This window comes from Bos javanicus, chromosome 15, assembly GCF_032452875.1.
Source record: "Bos javanicus breed banteng chromosome 15, ARS-OSU_banteng_1.0, whole genome shotgun sequence".
In the NCBI taxonomy this organism is placed as follows: Eukaryota; Metazoa; Chordata; class Mammalia; order Artiodactyla; family Bovidae; genus Bos; species Bos javanicus.
The window spans coordinates 50,355,938-50,378,620 of NC_083882.1; the positions used below are offsets into that span (position 1 = coordinate 50,355,938).

Below are 22,683 nucleotides of genomic sequence, written 5' to 3' on the forward strand. Positions count from 1 at the left end.
CTGGGACTTCTCTGGTGGTCCAGCTGGTAAGACTATGAGCTTCTGCTGCAGGAACAATGGGTTCCATTCCTGGTTGGGGACCTAAGATCCCACATGCTGTGTGGTGCACTCAAGAAAAAAAGTCTCCAAGCTATATGAGTTGTTATAGAAGTAATGGAGAAGTGCTTAAGGGCACTTCTTAAGGGCACCTGTGAAAGCATACTTCATAATGTTCTTGCTGGAAGATGGGCTAGGATTTTATATCCAGAAATACCCTTGTACCTGAGTTATTAGCCATTCTCTCCTAGTGGACTCTATTAGAAATGTCCTTTAGGTATCAGAGCTTCTTTATTTCTTTTCCTTTAATGGAGTAGCTTCCTTAATTCCTCTCTCCTCTACTCCACATCATCTTGTGCTCTAATTCTGTTTCTCTGAATCCTGTTCCTGGTCTACTGAAAAAGCAAGATGTTGTATCCCTTTTCTCCAAGCTTACACTTTAGCACTTCTTTCTACTCCTTCCCATAGGTCTCTACCATGTAACTTGTAACCAACTCACTGTGAGTAGATTTCCCTAAAGAATCCTGTGAAAAATTTCAAATCATATTCTAGAATACATGATTTGAAGCATCCTAATCTAAGGATTGGAGAAGGCAATGGCACACCACTCCAGTACTCTTGCCTGGAAAATCCCATGGACAGAGGAGCCTGGAAGGCTGCAGTCCATGGGGTCGCTGAGGGTTGGACACGACTGAGCGACTTCACTTTCACTTTTCACTTTCATGCATTGGAGAAGGAAATGGCAACCCACTCCAGTGTTCTTGCCTGGAGAATCCTAGGGACGGCGGAGCCTGGTGGGCTGCTGCCTAGGGGGTCGCACAGAGTTGGACATGACTGAAGCGACTTAGCAGCAGCAGCAGCAGCAATCTAGGGATAGTGGGTAAGGCTAGACAAAATATTTGTATAAAAAAATGTGAGAAGCCCTCAGCAAAATGAAATGAATGACTGTAAAAAGCATTAATGGAATGGAAGTAGGGACTAAGAGCTTAAAGAGAGACAGAGACAGACAGGATGAGGTGCTATCATAAACTGGAATATCAGGTAGTTCGCTGAGTGAGAAAGCCCATAGAATAATAGCTGCAAACACACACACACACACACACACACACACACAGATGATGTCATAAGGGAGGCAAAATCTGTAACTGGTATTTAAGACAAGCATTGCTATTCTATTTAGGACTCTTTCAATAAGCTCTAATGTCATTGCTCATTTTAATTTTTTACTTGGGACATTTAGTTATCAAGAAAAAAAAAGGAATGATATACCTAGCCTAACCACTGTGTAGATACAGCCAATCATAATATTCTTACTCTTATTTTTCACTAGTCTAGGCTTTCTGCCCCAGTGACAGAATAGATTCAAGGAATTTGTGAGTAGCAGATCCTTCCAGTTGTTTTATAAAGATAAATGAGGGATTGCTGGTTATTTTCTTCCCATCCTTCAATCTACTCTAGATGGTTACAGATAAAATTACTTGTTACACCAAAGGAAAAAAAAAAACATTAATTGCTTTTTCTGCTATAATATTTAGTATTGTTATATTATAGTTGATTGAGAATAAAACACAAAGAATCAGGAAGACTAGTGACAACTTCTTTTCAATTTGATAAGCAAAGATATTAAAAGTGAATTCCTTTTCTGTGATAACCATCCTGGAATCTCCCTGCAATAAAGTGGCTTAATCTACTGACTGTCTTTCAACAGTGTTTTACATATGCTTTTTATTACATTAGTATTCTATTGGTTGACCACATTTCTTTCTTCCTCTAAAATTCTGGCTCTTTGGACATAAAACATATGTGTTCATCTTTATATTTTCTCCAGAGACAAAGCATGGTGATAAAACTTCAGATAAACTAGTTTTCATTAGGTGTATTAACAGGTATATAGATAGATAATAGAGACATAGATAAAGACTGCTAAGTCACTTCAGTCGTGTGCGACTCTGTGCGACCCCATAGACAGCAGCCCACCAGGCTCCCCCGTCCTTGGGATTCTCCAGGCAAGAACACTGGAGTGGGTTGCCATTTCCTTCTCCAATGCATGAAAGTGAAAAGTGAAAGTGAAGTTGCTCAGTCGTGTCCGACCCTCAGCGACCCCATGGACTGCAGCCTTGCAGGCTCCTCCATCCATGGGATTTTCCAGGCAAGAGTACTGGAGTGGGGTCCCATTGCCTTCTCCAGATAAAGACTAGATTAGAGAAATACAAATTGAGACTGGAAGTTTTGAGGGCAAATTGTTTCCGTAGATATGGGGAGCATAAGGAGAGTAATTAATCCTCTTATTGATTGGGAGAAGAAGGAGGGTAAGTTAAGAGAAAAGGAAAAGAATTACAGTCTCTTATATGTGTCACCATTTGTTAGCCAATTTATATGTAATTTTATATAATACCAGGAAAAATTGATACAAATGTTTATTCTTCTATTTTAGAGAAAGGAAATGAAACTGACAAGGTAAAATTGTACATACACATTCAAAATTCAAAGCCAAATTTACTAACTGAAAAATCCATTAAACCATTTTTTATTAAACCATAGACCATGTGAGAAATCAGGCTTATGAGAGAAGTTAAACAGTTGAACACTGTGATATTCTTCCTTGAAAATGAAAGAACAGTTTCTATTATATACTAGTATGTGACTTAGAGGAAGTATAGAGATGAGAAATAAGTAAAACACAGAACAATGTCCTTATGGCTTATTTAAAGAATATTTGTGGAGTCAATCAGTATAAAAATATGCATGGATGTCCACATATATTTGTATTGTGTATACCTCCATGTGCTGGTGGATGTAGAGAGGAGTTTTAGAATGGGAATGTCATCAAAATATGACCAAAAATCAGACATCAATTATCTTCTTTTATTTGAAATGTATCTCATAAAGGACAAAAAGATAATATGAAATGATATGAGGGGTTAGGAGGAAAGGAGATGCATTTCAGTTCATTATGCTACTGGAAAAATCATTTCCAATGGGATAGGGATATGTAGGCAGGAGAAGGAGAAGGCTTTCTCTCCAGCTCACGTAAGCCCATGCACTCTGGAACAAGTTATAGGACAAAGCTAGGTGCCTAGTTTTGTCAAGATTTTCTCCCTACTGCCTACTAACAAGAAGAGTAGGTAGTGCTTTATAGCACCAGTTGTCAACCTGACAAGTCAGGCAGAAGGTAACATCTATCAATTCACATACAGAAAGCTAGATTGAATGACTTGGATAAGATCCACCCAACTAAAATATGTAGTGATCCAAAGGACAGCATCACTGCTTACTGGCATGAGTAAAGTATAGACCAATCCCCACCTTTATCCATTCATTTCTCAACACTGAAATCTATTCTTTCCACAATCTGGAACCCTGTCACGACAGATCCAGGCCATATTAACCTGAAACTTCGCCTCCACTTCTCTGTACCACTTTATGGTTGGATCTTACATTTGACTCAATAATGAGGTATAGTTGATATTGATCGGTAAGTTACATATGCAAGCACCATCTCCTTTTTCTGCCTTGAGCGTGAGTTTCTTAAAGGTTTGGAAATGCCTGATTTTCTTCTCTTAGTGCTAGCTACATAAAAGAGAATATGGAATAACACAAATCTTTAATTATTGTTGACTGATTTCTAAATGATCTTAACCACAGGCAGAGAGTTATGAGTTCTATCCCTTTTTCTCTTCCTTCCTCCCATTCCCTCATGTCATTTTCCTGTCTCAATTTCTTCAAGGCTTCATCACACCCCTCTGTTTCTTCATCCTACCTTATTTTATAGTTTCCATCACTTCATTGATCTTCTCTTTCCCTCTTTCTCCTAGCTTTTAATCTCTTTTTTTAATCACTTTTTAATCTCTTCCCTTCTGTTCCAACCCACTAATGTATTCTTCTTACCTGCTCAAGTCATCAGGAAATAGCACCAACTTCTCTTCAGTCCCACAACAGAGCAGGCACTAAGCCAGCTCCCAAGATTGGGGGCTTTATAGGAAGATTAGTAGAGTCACCAGGCAACAGAGGGCTGGTGAACGAACTGGTTGGATCAAGAGTTATGGCGCCCATAAGACTATGTTCCTCTCCAACAGCTCAGACACATCTCCCTGACACGCTTCCAACCCTGCTCCCAGGCCCAGGCAAATTCCATATATCAGGGGCTGTAAGCAAAGCCCTGGCCCTGGGGGCTGACAGTAATGGGTGTCTTCAAAATCTGCCTGCCTGGATCAGAAAACTGCAACCATTCCTCTTCACCCTGCCTTAGGCTACAGATTCTTAACCTGGGATGCTCCCTGATGTCAGAGCAGGCTCAGGAGAGTGCAAAGAGACAGTCATCCCTATGTTCTCAGCTCCAATATGTACTCTTTCTAACAAATCTTGTCCTCCTTGTCATTCCTGTGTTCCTCCTCTTACTCAGGATCCCTTTCTAAGAAGCCATCTTATTATCTGAACCACATCTGTAGCCCACCTACCGTTCTAAGCATAATTAAACTAGCATTTGATGAGCTCATAACACTTGCCAAAAATAACGCTAACACTTGAAACACATTGTTGTATTTATTTATTATCTTGCTTATGGGTTAGGTATTATTCTCCATTATTCCACAGTTGACGAAATTGAAACTCAAAGAGGTTTTGAATAACTGTAAAAGTTAGGTAGTTACAGAACTGGTATTCACCCATGTCTATCTTACTCTAAAGCTGTTAATCTTAAACAATATGCTATACTGTCTTCTCTGGTCAACCGCTTCCACTGATACTTCAGAAAATGTGATTGTAATACATGGTTCTTGATCTATCCATTCTATAGATTGCTTGATTCTCAACTATGTGCTTATAGCTAATTTTAGCCTCATTTGGACAAGAATCTGTCTCTCCATAGTAGGCAGTAAGTTAATAAATCTTACCATATCTAACGGGCTTCCCAGGTGGTGCTAGTGGTAAAGAACCCACGTGACAATGTAGGATACTTAAGAGATATGGGTTCGATCCTTGGGTCAGGAAGGTGCCCTGTAGGAGGGCTTGGCAACCCACTTGTTGCCTGGACAATCCATGGACAGTGGAGCCTTGTGGGCTACAGTCCATAGGGCCCCTAAGAGTGAGACACAACTGAAGCGACTTAGCATGTGTGCACCATATCTAATCATTCTTGACTTTTTATCCTTCTTGAAACATTTTTCCAACCATGTCTCATTATATCATAGCCAGACGCACTGGGCAAAGATGGAGATACCATCCCAATGTATATCTAAAGAGATTAAGTTATAGCATAAACTGTTTATACAGCAAGTAATGTTTAGATTTATATGTAAATACCATCCTTTCCCACTGGCTATTCTCAGCAAAAATGAGTGACTCTGGAAATTTCAAATGAGACTTACTAAAATTAAATGAGACAGAGAAGTTAGGCAGCATGAACTCAATCTTGGTAAAATAGAGTTTTCACTCATTCATTAATCACAAAAGACGTATCTTATGAACTACATTAAGTACATACTTGAGATAGACAGATGTAGTATAAAAGGGTCTCTCATGGTATGGTTGTTATGAAGTATGTAGAATAGCAGGGACACAATGCCATTAGGTAATTAGAGGAAATATACTGTGAGAAACTCTAACATAATAAAGGGCATGTCAGAAAAGTCTTCTGGACAGAAATAAAGTTGAAATTTATATCAAAAATTTATACAGAGTTCCCTATTATTCTAGCTCACTGAATTCATCATACTTTTTACTTGCTATTTTATTTTTAATATATTTCTCTCCTGCTTCCAATGCATTATATATGCCTACACTATTTTTATGAAATATATTTACAGAACATATAAATAAACACTAAAGACAAAATAAGACATATCCTATATTCAACAATATATGTCAGCATGTTTACAATGGAGCAAAAACAATCTGAGAATTTTTCTTAAATAAGTTGTTAAAGATTGGCATGAAATGGAATACTATGCTATGCTATGCTATGCTAAGTCACCTCAGTCGTGTCTGACTTGGTGTGACCCCATAGACGGCAGCCCTACAGAATCCCCCGTCCCTGGGATTCTCCAAGCAAGAACACTGGAGTGGGTTGCCATTTCCTTCTCCACTGCATGAAAGTGAAAAGAGAAAGTGAAGTCACTCAGTCATGTCCGACTCTTAGTGACCCCATGGACTGCAGCCTACCAGGCTCCTCCATAAAAGGGATTTTCCAGGCAAGAGTACTGGAGTGGGGTGCCATTGCCTTCTCCAATGGAATACGAGTCAGCAATAAAGAGAAATAAACTACAAAGACCCACAAAAACATGAGTGAAACTCAAATGCATTACATTATGAAGCAATGCATGGAAGATTATGTGCTGAAGGGCCCATGGCATTCTGGAAAAACAAGAATTATATGCATGGAAACAAATTAGAGCTTGTCAGGGTTGGGCATAGAGAGAGGGGTTGACTAAAGGGGCAGCATGAGTAATTTGAGAGAGTGATATAATTTTTCTGTACCTAGGTATCAGTGGTGGTTGCATGACTATGTATCTGTGAAAACTTAATAGAACTATATACCAAAACCAGTAAATTTTATAGTATATAAATATTGAAAAGTTGCTATACAGCATTTTGAGAAAGAAACATTCATATTTGTATCAAGTTAAATTTTTGCTTTCATCAAAACTGCTATGCAATGGCATATAAAAACCTATTAGGTGCTTCTCACCACACATGACTATTTAAAGCTTCATTTCAATTTATTAGAATTGAATATAATTTAAAAATTCAGTTCCTTGGTTGTACTAGCTAAGTATCAGGTGCTCAATAGCCATGTGTGGCTAGTGGTTACTATATTAACAACAGAGATTTAGAACATTTAACATCACTGCAGGAATTCCTATTGGACAGTGCTGTACTTGATCCTCTTCTCTGGCTCAATTGTGTTTGCACAAAAGTCGTAAAAGCCCACCCTACCCCCACGGAACACTTAGACAATCCACTGATGGATCTGCTTGGTCCTAACACTGTATACAATTAGACTGAGCACAGGAGGCAGTGGCAGGTAGGTACTGGCCATGACTGTGTGTACTATGGGTGACAAATGCTTCCCAAAGCAGTGAATCACAGTCATGCCAATGAGAGGTACATAGAAGAGCAGCATGGCACAGATATGAGAGAGGCAGGTATTGAGAGTCTTGAGTCTCTCTTCCCAGGAAGCAATGCCCAATACTGCCTGGAAGATTAGAAAGGAAGAGGCCAAGAGGATCAAGGCATCTAGCACAATGATGAAGATCACCGCCAGGAGGCCGTAGATGCTGTTGACATGGGTGTCAGCACAGGCAAGCCTCATGGCATCCTGATGGAGGCAGTATGCGTGGGAGAGGGTGTTGGAGTGGCAGAAAGGTAACCTCTTGATGAGGAAAGGCACAGGGAGCACAGTCCCACACTCCGCAGCAGGACTGCTGCTCCAATCCTGCCAATGACTCCATGAATGTGAATGGTAGCATAGTGCAAAGGAAAGCGAATAGCCATAAAGTGATCGAAGGCCATGGCCACCAAGACACCTGATTTCCCTCCCCCAAAGGTGTGGATGAAGAACATTTCAGTGACGCAGACATCAAGGGTTACTGAGCACCAGCTGAGCCAGTGAACACTGATCGTGGTGGGCATGGAAGACAATGAAAGGCTGACGTCAGTGGCAACTAGCATTGCCAGAAAATAATACATGGGCTCATGGAGATGTTGTTCTACTTTGATGACAGCTAGGATGGTGACATTACCCAGGAATGTGAAACTGTAAAGAAGACAGAGGGACAGGGCCAACCAGAAGTCCTTCTCTGGCATTCCTGGAATCCCAGTAAGGGTGAAGGTCTGGTGGTTATTAATAGTTTAGTTGAATGACAGCATTGTGCATCAAAGGTTTGACTAGGCAAAAAGAAAAGAACTCATTAAGCCAATCAGCTTCAATTAGAATCACTAACAATAAGTTTTGAGATGGTAACCATGAGAGGCAGTGACAAATATTTTATGTTCGCCATCTGATACAGAAACTGATATCCCCACCCCTGTGAAGCAATTCTATTACTGACCACCATATGCTAAAATATCTAGAACAACAAAAAACTTTAATCAACACCTAAGCTAATTGGAATACAATTCACCTAGAAACATGGAGTAGTTGCTTGCCTTCTTCCTAAGGAAAAAATGATGCTGTACATTTATCTGGGTCATAAAAACTGATGCAAATAACCAGAAAAGAAACATTATCAGGCACAAACAAGACATAAGGAGTGTTCATGAACACATATATGAAGACCTGTATGTATCTTAATTATGATCTTAAATTGTTGTGATTTAGACAAAATCCTCATTGAGACTCAAGTTTTCCACTTGCATGACGTGGGACAGAATAAGAAAGAGAGTCTTTAAGGACTAAACTTCTGACTATCTGCATTCCTAGTAGTGTACGGGTACTAAAAGAACCTGAGATTACAGCAGGTGATGAAGGAATAAATTACTTGGCTTTCCACGGAATTTTATAAGGATCCACTATGATAGACAGAATAACAGTCCCTAAGGATGTTCACCTCCTAATTCTTGAAACCTGTGAATATAGTGGCTTGCATGGCAAAAGAAACTTTGAAGATGTCATTAAAGTTAAGGACTTCAGATGAAAGTTTATCCTGGATTACCCAGATAGGTCATATCTGATCATATGAGTCCTCAAAAGTGAAGAAAATTCCCCAGCTGCAGAAAACCAGAGAGACAACAACTTGAGAAAGACTCAGCAGGACTTGTGAAGATGAAGGAGGGAGACCAAGAGCCAAGAAATGTGAGTAACCCCTAGATGCTGGAAAAGGCAAGGGAGTAGAATTTTCCCTGGAGTCCTCTGAAAGGAATGCAGACTTGGTGAGACCTTGATTTTAGCCCAGTGAGAACCATGTTGTTCTTCTGACATGCAGAACTGTAAGATAATAAATATATGTATGCTGAGTCACTACATTCATGGTAATTTGTTGTGGGAGAAGAATAAAACTAATATCCAGAGGAGCCAGAGGAGAGTTGCTTTAACCCCTTTTCAGAAATATTCCCAATCTTCCCATTCAGTCTCATTTATTCAGACCCTGTCCTTTTTCTTCATGGAAATTAGACTTCTCTGTCCTAAGGTATACCCGGAAAAGAATTCTGAGATCCATTTCTGTGTTACACCTGAAAGAAGAGAATGCCAGATAGAACTTGAGATGAGTTTTACAACTAACAACTGACCCAGTCAGGTGAAATCCATCTCTGGAGAATCTCCCAAAATGAAGTCATTGGCCTTGGTGTTGAGAACACAATTGGACTTAGTTTTCCTGTTCTTTCATAGAGATTTCTCATTCTATGCATTCCCACTACTGTGCAGCTACTTTAGTAATCTCCTTGAGTTTCCAGCAGCTCTATTTCCTATTGTAATTCTGACTAAGACCTAGATGAACTTATAAATCATTCTAGATGTTAGTGCCTAACAGTTGTGGTAACAAAGATCAGTATTAAAATCTTGGTGTCATACAATTAAATATCTTCTATTTCAATGACTTGTTATCTTTAGGAAGATGTATCCAAATGCACAGCTGAGATATCACTTTTGGGGGGTCAGTCTAGCCACAAATGATAAGAATTCAGGATTGAAGGAAAAAACAGTGCTATAATGGCTCTTAACCGTGTGTTATGATCCTTACTGAGCATCTCATAATGAGTTTCTAAAATAAAAGTGTTCATATATACACATACATGAATACGAGCAAAATTCTGCATAGAAATTAAGTGAATTCACATATTATTGAAGCCTATCTCAGGATCCATATTAAAGAAAATGGAATAGAAGCCTGAGTCACAGAAAGAGCAAAGTCACTTGACAAAATCCAGGGTTGGACACAAAGGGCAGAAAACTCTGGATGCTTGGGAATATATACAGACAGGAAAGAGTTGCTCCAAGTTTCTTGAGAGTCGATAGCTTAGTGCTGCACTGTCCACTCTGGTAGCCACTAGATACCTGTGCCCATTTATCTTTATATTAATTAAGCTAATTACATCATCAGTACCTTAGTTGCCCTCGATGTGTTTCAAGCATTCAGCAGCTACATGTTGACAGTGACTGCTGTATTTGAAAAGTACAGATGTAGAATGTTTACATCATTCCAAAAAATTCTATTAAGAATTGAAAAATTAGTGATGCAGACTTCAAATTTAGAGAATACCAACATTCTAGCCGACCTGTTGCCAAATCTTAGCTCCAAGTGGATTTAAGAGTCTTTCATACTGCAAAACTTCTGCCTCTCTTTACCTATCTCTGTCTTTGTCTCTTTTTTTGGGAAATTAAATAGGAAGGCACCACTGAAACTTAAGATTCTGGAGAGAAACCACCTGGGTTTGAATCATAGTTCTATTTCCTTAGACAAGTTACTTAAGAATCTCTGTGATTTATTCCTCATCTTTTAAAAATGAGTGGGATAGTTAAGAGTATTCACTGGGGATATTGGACATTTTGTTAAGCACCAGACAAATTAACACTCAAAATTTAGCTATAGTTAATGAGCATCTTTTTTTCTCTGAACTTTGTCATATTTGGCTAACTGTGAAAATTAATCTCAAAAATATCAATAGGCTGTGGAATTTATTTACACACTGATAGATATATCTACCTACCCATATATTACTGATGTATTTTAATCAAATTCTATACTATCTAAATCTTTGTATCCATCAGTGAATTTATTCCATCACTCAATGTCAGTGGCTTGCATGCAGTGACTGTTGCAGTGCTCAAGATCATGAACTCTACTGATCTGTGCTCAGTGACTCTTCATTAATCATGGATGTTTATTGTGAAGAATTTATTGGAAGCAGATCCTAGATAAAATAGAGATGAAGGGATAATACACTAGTAGAAATCATAGATAGTGAAAGTCAGTAAGAGGAAGAGAGGAATAAAGAACATTGATTCTGAGGGACTAGGAGTACAGAACAAACACTGCACTGACCGTCTGAGGAGATTCATCCCAGAGATTAATTAACACAGCCCATCCAAAATTCAAGATGAGGTTTGCACGTAAGCCTGTTGATTCCTTAAGATCTGATGAACCCAGGAAAGCTTTCATGTTTAACTAATTTACTGATAAATGACTTTGTTGAATGCCTACTAAGTTCTAGACAAGTCACAAAAATCAGAGGCTCAAAATGAGACTTTTTTTTTTTTTTTTTTTTGCCTTCCAAGACCCTTAGCAAAGAACACATGAAAAACAAGATCAGAAAGAGGAGTAGAATGTGTGCCTGGGTTGAATAAAAACAAGCTTTACAAATGGGTCAGTACGTTCACCTTGTTCACCTATGTGTCCTCGGCTGGACTCAGATTAACTCTGTCTCCATCAGTACTAGTGACAGACAATGGAGAAGATCGAACGTAAACTTCCCTCACAGCAAAAGGACAGAAACTTTATGGCTTAAGAAGATTATGTGGGGAGGTGGAGGAGAAGCAGGAAATGAGATTTTTCCCTTTTCTACTCACAACATTGAAGAACACTGAAGTAGCATTCAATCTTCTTTACCAGCCAGGCAGGCAGGGAGAAGAACTATTCCCAGAAAGACTGACTGAGAAATCTATACCCTTAAAGTGTCTGAGCTGCAGGCTGAAACAGAGTTCTGGTCCCTTGGATTTGTCTTCTGAGGAACCATAGACCAATCTTTCACTTTGAGAAGAAATGTATTTGCTATTGGCCTTGAGCTGGAACTTAGGAGGGAAGGGCAAAATTTTGGGGGATCTTGTTACTTCTCTAATTGGCCTTCGGTAAAATGACACACTTTCCACCTAATTCTCTCATTTATAGTTAGAAGTGTTATTTCTCTACTGCTGCTGCTGCTGCTAAGTCGCTTCAGTCGTGTCCGACTCTGTGCAACCCCAGAGACGGCAGCCCACCAGGCTCCCCCGTCCCTGGGATTCTCCAGGGAAGAACACTGGAATGGGTTGCCGTTTCCTTCTCCAATGCGTGAAAGTGAAAAGTGAAAGTGAAGTCGCTCAGTCGGGTCCGACTCTTGGCGACCCCGTGGACTGCAGCCTACCAGGCTCCTCCGTCCATGGGATTTTCCAGGCAAGAGTACTGGAGCGGAGTGCCACTGTCTTCTCCGATTTCTCTACTAATAAAATATATATATCAGTTCAGTTCAGTCGCTCAGTCATGTCCAACTCTTTTCGACCCCATGAATCGCAGCACGCCAGGCCTCCCTGTCCATCACCAACTCCCAGAGTTCCTCAAACTTATGTACATCGAGTCGGTGATGCCATCCAGCCATCTCATCCTCTGTCGTCGCCTTCTCCTCCTGCCCCCAATCCCTCCCAGAATCAGGGTCTTTTCCAATGAGTCAACTCTTCTCATGAGGCGGCCAAAGTACTGCAGTTTCAGCTTTAGCACCATTTCTTCCAAAGAAATCCCAGGGCTGATCTTTAGAATGGACTAGGTGGATCTCTTGCAGTCCAAGGGACTCTCAAGAGGCATCTCCAACACCACAGTTCAAAAGCATCAATTCTTCAGCACTCAGCCTTCTTCACAGTCCAACTCTCACATCCATACATGACCACTGGAAAATACCATAGCCTTGACTAGACGGACCTTTGTTGGCAAAGTAATGTCTCTGCTTTTGAATATGCTGTTTAGGTTAGTCATAACTTTCCTTCTAAAGAGTAAGCATCTTTTAATTTCATGGCTGCAGTCTCCGTCTGCAGTGATTTTGGAGCCCTCCAAAAAATAAAGTCTGACACTGTTTCCCCATCTATTTCCCATGAAGTTATGAGACGGGATGTAATGATCTTAGTTTTCTGAATGTTGAGCTTCAAGCCAACTTTTTCACTCTCCTCTTTCACTTTCATCAAGAGGCTCTTTAGTTCCTCTTCACTCTCTGCCATAAGGGTGGTATCATCTGCATATCTGAGGTGATTGATATTTCTCCTGGCAATCTTGACTCCAGCTTGTGCTTCTTCCAGCCCAGCATTTCTCATGATGTACTCTGCACAGAAGTTAAAAAGGAGGGTGACAATATACAGCCTTGACGTACTCCTTTTCCTATTTGGAACCAGTCTGTTGTTCCATGTCCAGTTCTAACGCTTCCTGACCTGCATACAAATTTCTCAAGAGGCAGATCAGGTGGTCCGGTATTCCCATCTCTTTCAGAATCTTCCACAGTTTATTATGATCCACACAGTCAAAGGCTTTGGCATAGACAATAAAGCAGAAATAAATGTTTTTCTGGAACTTTCTTGCTTTATCGATGATCCAGCAGATGTTGGCAATTTGATCTCTGGTTCCTCTGCCTTTTCTAAAACCAGCTTGACCATCTGGGAGTTCACTGACCATTTTTTTTTTTTCCCCTAAAAACTGTATATACTACAGTCCCTGCATTCTGTGACAGCATCCTACAAAAAGTAGCACCCAAGTCTTGGTCTCCAACTTACCGAAAATCCAGTCTAGGAAATGAGAATCACTTCTGCTGCTGACTGACAGCCACAGCAGTAAAACTGGGATTATAAACTATCAGCATCTAGTCTAGAATCCCCTCTGGGCTGATCCTCTGGAGACAAGAGTATCAGTCTTGCTAAAGATGTCACCAGGGGCATAGACCATATAGACCCAGGTTTCTGGGCATATTGGACCTAATTTTCCCTAGTGCAAACCTGTGATGACAAACATTCAAATACAGAATCAATATGAATCTCATATGAATGATACTTCACCAACTGTATCAAATTACAGGTATACTTTACTGCCTAATCTTTACAATTCAGTCTTTAAAAAAAAAAAAAAGAGGGGAGGGAGGGTGGGATGCAGGGAGAGAGAGGAAGGAAGGAAAGAAGAGAGAAAGGGAAAGAAACTAAAAGAAAATGTGGAGCTCAGTCTTGTATCCACATACTATCTTGTTTCTTTTTTCTGCTTCATGATTGTAAAGCCTTTCACTGCTGTGATCTGTGGTCCCTCTTCCCACTTGCTTCCCATTTTCTCTTCAGTCAGCTTCAGTGAGAGTTCTTTCCCACTCCTCTGACACTATCTTTGTGTACGTCACCAATGGTCTGCTTATTGCCAAACATTCCTCATCTTACTTTCCTTTTCAGCAAAATTCAATACAGTGGAAAATTGCCTTGACGTTGAATTGTTTTCTTTTCTGTTTTTCTCATTGTTTTCTTTTTTATGTGTGTGACACCATGTTTTTCTTCAGCTTTAATGTCCACTCTTCAGTATCCTTTGATGGCTTATCTTCTTCCTACATCACTAAATGTTAATGTATCTCTTATTAGGTCCATTCTTCTACTGAAGGATATTATCAAGTCCCATTGCTTCACATACCATCTATACACTGATTTAGTTCTGCCTTAATCTCCAGGATCAGCTTTCTACTTGATAATTCCACTTGGATATGAAATAGGAAGCTAAAAATTAGCATGATGAATACTGTAAACTTTTTTGCTGGTTAATTTCAAGAAATCAGACTAACCATACAATTCACTCAGCTGCTTAAATCAAAACTACAGATTTTTTCCCCTTCTTCCTTCTATCATTGCCAATTCCTATTAAGTCCAAACCAAAATATTTTCCACATACTTCAAATTCTCTTCCTCTTCACCTCTATCATTTTAGTAAAGTCACCATGGCCCCTCATCTGTAGTATAGCAATAACCTCTTAATTATTGATTTTTTAAATTTGCTTACTTGTTTGTTTTGTTGTGGTATAACTTAGGGACCATAGAATTTATCCATTTTAGATGTACAATTTGAACAGTTTCAGTAAATCTATACAACTGTGAAACTATCATACCAAACTGATTTTAAGACTTTCATCACATAAAAATATTCCCTGATGGTGGTTTGTCAGTCCTGGGCCTGTCTCTAGCTCCAGGAAACCATTGATACACTTTCTATCTATATAATTTGCCTTTACTAGAAATTTCATGTAAATGGAGACATATTAATACAATATATTATCACGTAATATTATCAATATCTTTCATGTAATGCAATGTTACTAGTTTTACTCCTATTGCTGAATATATTCATAATTCATTCCTTTTCTTTAATGAACAGTATTTCACTGTACAAATAAAGCATGTTTATTTATCCAGTCACTAGTTGATATATATTTGGATTGTTTACAGCATTTGACTGTAAACATTTATAATAATGCCACTATAAACATTAATGGACAGTCTTTGTGTTGGCATGTTTGGGTACATATCAGGGAAAGGAATTACTGGATAGTGTGACAGGTGTTTGTCTAATTTTAAAGATGTCAAACTGTTTACCAGTGTGCTGAATAATTTTACATTCATATCAACCAGTTTTCAAATCTCACTTTACTTTCACTTTCCAGCAGAATCCTTGGCTGCCAACTTACATTTTTCCTTGACGAAACAGAAAGAACATCTGGACATCTGAGAAGCTCCAAGACTCAGTAAGTCTCCCGGTGTGGACCCAGGCAAAATTCTCTTTTGAGCACGAAGTGTTATTAGGGCATTTTGCCAGTTGGTTCTGACATGCATCTGACACCGAAGACAGTTTGTGAGCACAGAGTGTCATTTGGGCATTTTGTCAATTGGTTCTGATGTGTATCTGACGTCAAGGACCATCTGTGAGCATGGAGTACTATTTGGACATTTTTGCCAATTGATCTGACATGTGTCTACCATTGAGGGTCAGTTTGTGAATGCTGAGTGTTATTTGGGCATTTTGCCAATTGATCTGACGTGTGTCATGTCAGAAACTGTTTGTGTTGGGCAAGTGTTTATTTGGTCATCTTCCTGGGGGCCTTGTGACAGTCTGTCTTCTGGTGTGTGAGTATATATTCCATTTGTGTGACTGGTGTCATTGTTGTCTTTTGTAAAATGGGAACTACAGGGTGAATTCATTAGAAAAAAATTAACCATGAAATCATGAATAAATTAAACATTGTATGGCAACAGTATCCTTTAGACTCCAAAGAAACTTGGTTAAGGTGAAGCTCTTTTGAAATTTAAAAACTTATACTTTTTGCATACACAGTTAGAGAAAGCTAGCTTGACAAAATACCGTTTTCAGAATCTGACCCTGTGAGAACAAAAATATGCCTAAGAGAAAGCTTGAAGTAAACTCTTACCATGTCCTTGAAATACACGACAACCTGGTTTGCTTGAAGCCTCAGCATTGGGTTAATTAGTAGAAATTTAAAATATATTTGGGTTCATTAAACACACATCTTGTACTACATCAAAGGGAAATTGTGGTATGAGAAAAGTGTATGTTTTTAGAGACTATGGAATATGTTCTTAAGTTTACCAATGAGAAAATACTGATATAACAGTTGTTACTTGTTTCTTGGTTTTGTTAAGGTTCTTTAAAAGTTTAAAATTAGGATATGTGATTAAACCTACTTAAATGATAGGGGAAGCATTTCAGTATGTTAAGCATTAGGATATGTGTTGCCAGTGAGAGAAAGTATAAAGACTGGCAATATTTTTGTTGAGGAAAAAAAAGGAAAATCATTTTGTCCTAGAGCTGGTTGCTTATGTATATGAGGATAATAAGGGACAAATTAATTTGGATCCAGAAAGTGAGAAAAAGTCTGAGAAAAAGGAAATTTGAGAGAAGAACTTTGTACATTGTCAGGATTAAAATTAGATTGAATTTAATTAGATGAATGAAAGTTTTGCTAATAGTAAGCTGATACAAGACTTTATTGGTTTCAGAGTTGTAAGCAGCCGGGCCTCACTTTTGGGTAACACTGCTGCCAGGTTTGCTGATAGCTGACAAAGCCTCGGATTTTTTTCCCTCCATCTCAAGTTGACTCTGTACTCTCTAAGACCATAGCAGTTGGCTTTGAGCCAGCTCCAACCTGGTAAAACTACTTTTTAAAAATTTACTCATTAAATCAGTTGTGAAGGAATGTGTCCTTACATGAAGCTGTAAAAGGTTTTCAAATATGTTTCTCAATCTGTTGTTTGACTTTGGTCAACTTCTAGAGCCTTAGAATCTTTTGTTGTTATATTTAAAAAAATAATTTATCCAGGTTTATGCATTTCTTTTTTTTTTTCTCTGAAGAGAGTACCCACCAACCTCTTCCTTTTAAAGTAGGCAGAAATCCATCTTTTCTTAATTTTTTTCTCTAGAGATTTACATTAAAGGGAAGCAAAGAAATGAGACAATACCAGTGGAACACTTTCTTTCTGATGAAAAATATCACATCACATAGGATATTGATAAAAATAACCAACCAGAGAGTAAAAACTTTATGATAAAAAGGTGATAAAAAGAAGTGTCTAAATGATGTTGCTGAGTAAATGATAAGGACAGGATCTAGTATAAAAATGGAAGGATTGGTTTTAGAAAGGAGGATGAATAGTTCATCTAATTTATACAAGGTAACAAAGAAATCAGCATATATTTGACCCTGTTAATAGACAAGTAAATGTAGTTGGGGCACTGGATGCTGTTTTCTGATAATTCAACTTTCTTGATGATGTAGGAAATAAAGTCATCAACAAAGAATAAGAATTTGGAAAGATGTAATGGAGTAGAAGAAGAAACATTAAAAAATGATAATTTGAAAGCTCTGAGGGAGTACATGAGGTCTTTGGTGATACATTTAAAGTAAGAATACAGTACTCAAAATGGTTGTATGATCTCCTCTAAGTGTATTGGGCTCATCAATGCAGATGGAGAGGAGAGGGAACAGCTGGACTTAAACAGTAGATGTTGTTTAGTAATAGATAACAAGGAAATCTTGATTGAATAAGAAAATTAATGACTTTCTCTAAGATCAAACTTCCAGAAAATTAAAATGGTGATTTCAAGCAAGGTGCATCTGATTTCACAGACTCTACTCTTTCTGCTGAATTTTAACATTTTGGGTCTGGAAAGGCATAGCCTTCATAAAGTAGAACTCCAGATATTAGGAAATTCTGTTAGAATAATATGGGGGCATTCCTGAATGAAGCTATTCTAAAGGGGACATCAGTTTCTGTAGATATGGATGAGGCAAGTCCTGATGTTTGCAGAGGAGCTCAAGTCATCCATTAAACACTCAGATCAAGCATTTTGTATATGTCTATTTTTGTCTCTAACAGCACTTCAAGAGAGATTGGGAAGCATTAAATATTCTCACAGATTAGAAACTCCTTGAGGACAAGGATTTCATCCTTTAACTCCTTACACATAATGGCAAGGGATGCTTAAAGAAATGTAAATTTATATATATATATATATATATATATATATATATATATATATATAATACATATATTATAGGCATATAGACATACATACATGTATATAGCCCACATAAAGGATTATGTAAAATATAAATATACAGAAAATTATAGATTTCTATATGTAGTCACATACTCATATTAAAAAATATACAGAAATATCTATTATAAAACACCAACCCTTCACATTTATGATAAAGTTAGTCTCCTGAAGATTATAATACACATATTTCTTAATAGGTTTAAATTAAAAATTTAAACCCAATTTAAAATGAAAAACCCAAATTAAAAATAAGTTTATCTACTATATAGAATGTATCTACTATACATTCTATATCATACCTGAAAATAAGTATCTTCATAAGAATTGTTTATATCTGGCTTTTGTTTTCTGCTGTTAAAAATGTAAATATGGCAGAAGCACATTAGTCTGCTTTATTTAGGAAAATGCTATGAAAACCATTTTAACCTTTAAATCATAACAAATAGTTTAGCATATACTTTTGACTGAAGAGGAATAGAAAATTTTATTTGTTCTAGAGAATATTCAGCTTGTTCTAGAGTAGAGACTCCTCAGAATTTTTTTCCCATATTTTGTGATTTTTTTGAATTTTATTTTATTTATTTTTAATATAAATTTATTTATTTTAATTGGAGGCTACTTTACAATATTGCACTGGTTTTGCCATACATCAACATGAATCCGCCACAGGTATACACGTGTTCCCCTTCCTGAACCCCCTCCCACCTCCCTCCCCGTACCATCCCTCTGGGTCATCCCAGTGCACCAGCCCCAAGCATCCTGTATCCTGCATTGAACCTGGACTGGTGATTCGTTTCATATATGATATTATACATGTTTCAATGCCATTCTCCAGAAGCATCCCACCCTCTCTCTCTCTCACAGAGTCCAAAAGACTGTTCTATACATCTGTGTCTCTTTTGCTGTCTCGCATACAGGGTTATCATTACCATCTTTCTAAATTCCATATATATGCATTAGTATACTGTATTGGTGTTTTTATTTCTGGCTTACTTCACTCTGTATAATAGGCTCCAATTTCATCCACCTCATTAGAACTGATTCAAATGTATTATTTTTAATGGCTGAGTAATACTCTATTGTGTAACACTCTGGGCTTCCAGGAAAATATTCAAAACAAAGCACAAAAGATCTATACCTGTGAAAATACCATATGATCCAGCAATCCCACTCCAGGACATATATCCAGAGAAAACCATAATCCAAAATATACACGCATCCCAATGTTCAGTAGAGCACCATTTACAACAGCCAAGACATGGAAGCAATTAAATGTCCACTGACAGAGAAATGGATAAAGATGTAGTACATAAATACCATGGGATATTACTCAGCCACAAAAAAAAAAAAGAAAAAGAAAATGAAATAATGCTATTTGTAACAACATGAACAGACCCAGAGATTAGCATACTTATTAAGTCAGACAGAGAAAGACAAGTATTGTATGATAGAGAGCTTATATGTAGAATCTTAAAAAAGCTATAAATGAACATATTTACAAAAGAGAAATAAAAGCACAGATGTAGAAAACAAACTTATGGTTATCAGGAGGAAGTGGAGGTGAGGGATGAACTGAGAAATTAGGATTGACATATCAGATCAGATCAGTCGCTCAGTCATGTCCGACTCTTTGTGACCCCGTGAATCGAAGCATGCCAGGCCTCCGTGTCCATCACCAACTCCCGGAGTTCACTCAGACTCACATCCATTGAGTCAGTGATGCCATTCAGCCATCTCATCCTCTGTCATCCCCTTCTCCTCCTGCCCCCAATCCCTCCCAGCATCAGAGTCTTTTTCAATGAGTCAACTCTTTGCATGAGATAGCCAAGTACTGGAGTTTCGGCTTCAGCATCATTCCCTCCAAAGAAATCCCAGGGCTGATCTCCTTCAGAATGGACTGGTTGGATCTCCTTGCAGTCTAAGGGACTCTCAAGAGTCTTTTCCAACACCACAGTTCAAAAGCATCAACTTTTCAGCGCTCAGTCTTCTTCACAGTCCAACTCTCACATCCATACATGACCACAGGAAATACCATAGCCTTGACTAGATGAACATTTGTTGGGAAAGTAATGTCTCTGCTTTTGAATATGCTATCTAGGTTGGTCATAACTTATAAAAGAAATAACTAATAAGGACCTACTGTACACCACTGGAAACTCTACTCAATACTCTATAATGATCTATATGGTTATAGAGTGGATATATGTGTTATATAACTTATTTGCTGTATAGCAGAAATTAACACAACTTTGTAAATCAACTACTCTCCAATAAAATTTTTTAAAAAATGTAAATATGCCTATGAAGGTAAAGAAATGGTATGAAAAGAGACATTAAGAAGTGGTGGAAAGGGTTTGTGGACATTTTAATGACTGACCACACAAAGGCACTAAGCGCAGCGGCGGTGGCTGCAACCGGCACACTAAGCCCGGCGGCTGCTACCGGGGCACTAAGCGTGGCTGAGAGGAGCTACCCCACGTCCGAGGTCAGGGGCAGAAGCCCAGAGTTCCAGGCTGTGACGGCGCAGGAATGGCGGAGAGGAGCTACCCAAGTCCGAGGTCAGGGGTGGCGGCCGGGAGGAGCTATCCCACATCCGAGGTCAGGGGCGGCGGCCGAGAGGAGATACCCGGCGAACGAGGTCAGGGGCGATAGCCGGCAGGAGCTACCGCACGCCCCCATACCCGAGGCCAGCGGCGGCGGCCAGGAGGACCAACCCCACGTCCAAGAAGCAGTGGCTGCGTGGGCTCAGGAGGGCCTAGAGGAGCTATCCCACATTGAAGGTCAGGAGGGGCAGCGGTGAGGAGATACCCCTCGTCCAAGGTAAGGAGCAGCGGCTGCACTTTGCTGGAGCAGCCGTGAAGGGATACCCCACACCCAAGGTAAGAGAAACCCAAGTAAGATGGTAGGTGTTGCAAGAAGTCATCAGAGGGCAGACACACTGAAACCGTACTCACAGAAAACTAGTCAATCTAATCGCACTAGGACCACAGCCTTGTCTAACTCAATGAAACTAAGCCATGGGCATGGGGCAACCCACGACGGGCAGGTCATAGTGGAGAGATCTGGCAGAATGTGGTCCACTGGAGAAGAGAATGGCAAACCACTTCAGTAGTCTTGCCTTGAGAACCCCATAAACAGTATGAAAAGGCAAAATCATAGGATACTGAAAGAGGAACTCCCCAGGTCAGTAGGGGCCCAATATGCTACTGGAGATCAGTGGAGAAATAACTCCAGAAAGAATGAAGGGATGGAGCCAAAGCAAAAACAATACCCAGCTGTGGATGTGACGTAATAGAAGCAAGGTCCGATACTGTAAAGAGCAATTTTGCATAGGAACCTGGAATGTCAGGTCCATGAATCAAGGCAAATTGGAAGTGGTCAAACAAGAGATGGCAAAAGTGAATGTAGACATTCTAGGAATCAGCAAACTAAAATGGACTGGAATGGGTGAATTTAATTCAGATGACCATTATATCTACTACTGTGGGCAGGAATCCCTCAGAAGAAATGGAGTGGGCATCATGGTCAACAAAAGAGTCCGAAATGCAGTACTTGGATGCAATCTCAAAAACGACAGAATGATCTCTGTTCATTTCCAAGGCAAACCATTCAATATCACAGTAATCCAAGTCTATGCCCCAACCAGTAATGCTAAAGAAGCTGAAGATGAACGGTTCTATGAAGACCTACAAGACCTTTTAGAACTAACACCCAAAAAAGATGTCCTTTTCGTTATAGGGGACTGGAATGCAAAAGTAGGAAGTCAAGAAAAACCTGGAGTAACAGGCAAATTTGGCCTTGGAATACGGAATGAAGCAGGGCAAAGGCTAATAGAGTTTTGCCAAGAAAATGCACTGGTCATTGCAAACACCCCTTTCAACAACACAAGAGAAGACTGTACACATGGACATCACCGGATGGTCAACACCGAAATCAGATTGATTATATTCTTTGCAGCCAAAGATGGAGAAGCTCTATACAGTCAGCAAAAACAAGACCAGGAGATGACTGTGGCTCAGATCATGAACTCCTTATTACCAAATTCAGACTGAAATTGAAGAAAGTAGGGAAAACCACTAGACCATTCAGGTATGACCTAAATCAAATCCCTTATAATGATACAGTAGAAGTGAGAAATAGATTTAAGGGCCTAATCTGATAGATAGAGTGCCTGATGATCTGTAGACAGAGGTTCGTGACATTGTACAGGAGACAGGGATCAAGACCATCCCCATGGAAAAGAAATGCAAAAAAGCAAAATGGCTGTATGGGGAGGCCTTACAAATAGCTGTGAAAAGAAGAGAAGCAAAAAGCAAAGGAGAAAAGGAAAGATACAAGCATCTGAATGCAGAGTTCCAAAGAATAGCAAGAAGAGATAAGAAAGCCT

The 22,683-nt window shown here is 39.0% G+C and overlaps 1 protein-coding gene and 1 pseudogene across 1 annotated transcript in view; one reads left to right on the forward strand and one right to left on the reverse strand.

Annotated features, from left to right (window-relative positions):
• Positions 1–22,683, forward strand: part of LOC133226772 (olfactory receptor 51F1-like) — a 460,311-nt gene that overhangs the window by 269,893 nt on the left and 167,735 nt on the right. The window lies entirely within an intron of this gene.
• On the reverse strand, positions 6,893–7,902 carry LOC133261563 (olfactory receptor 51H1-like; annotated as a pseudogene).